Here is a 554-nt window from a genome sequence, read left to right as displayed (position 1 = left end):
CACACACACACACACACACACACACAACAAAACAAGGATTAATGAATAACTGATTTATTTTGTAAATCTTTTAACAGTTGGAAACAATATTCTTTGCACCCAATGATCTATAATTACAGACAATATTCACACAAACTGAAGGACCCTCAGTGTGCTTACCTTCAGATTGATAAATAGCCAGGTGCTACAGGTAAAGAGAAGACGGAATCAGGGGCACACAGAGCTATGTTGGATTAAGGGTCATGTCTAGCATCAGAGATGGTGCAGACGATGGTGTACACAGGCACAGAACACAGAGAATGGCTACTTTTTTTTCAATAAGAGTAAATCCATCTCTAATACATAATAATACATGTTTGAGGTAATATAGACATCAACATTTATGACCAAAACATATTTGAATATTCTATGTTTTTTAAAGCTCACTAGGTTATTCACATCCTCATGTGTTTTCTCCTTTAAGGGAAAAGACCCCCTCTGACTTTTTTTCACCTTATGCATCAGTGTGGTATCTAATGGGGAAGGCATGGGGACGGGGAAGATGGGAAATAAAA

General features: G+C 37.4%; 1 protein-coding gene across 9 annotated transcripts in view; it reads right to left on the bottom strand.

The window, feature by feature from the left end:
- Positions 1-42: 42 nt before the first annotated feature.
- The window catches only part of ikbkg (inhibitor of nuclear factor kappa B kinase regulatory subunit gamma), an 18,056-nt gene continuing 17,544 nt past the window's right edge, over positions 43-554 (bottom strand). For all 9 annotated transcript variants that reach the window (XM_032522026.1, XM_032522031.1, XM_032522029.1 and 6 more), the window contains one exon: positions 43-554. This exon is cut by the window's right edge and continues 566 nt beyond it. The gene's annotated coding sequence lies outside the window, so the exon portion shown is untranslated.

This window comes from Etheostoma spectabile, chromosome 7 (genome assembly GCF_008692095.1).
Source record: "Etheostoma spectabile isolate EspeVRDwgs_2016 chromosome 7, UIUC_Espe_1.0, whole genome shotgun sequence".
Lineage (NCBI taxonomy): Eukaryota > Metazoa > Chordata > Actinopteri > Perciformes > Percidae > Etheostoma > Etheostoma spectabile.
The sequence above is the reverse complement of the archived record's forward strand: the minus strand, read 5'-3'. Positions and strand labels throughout refer to the sequence as shown.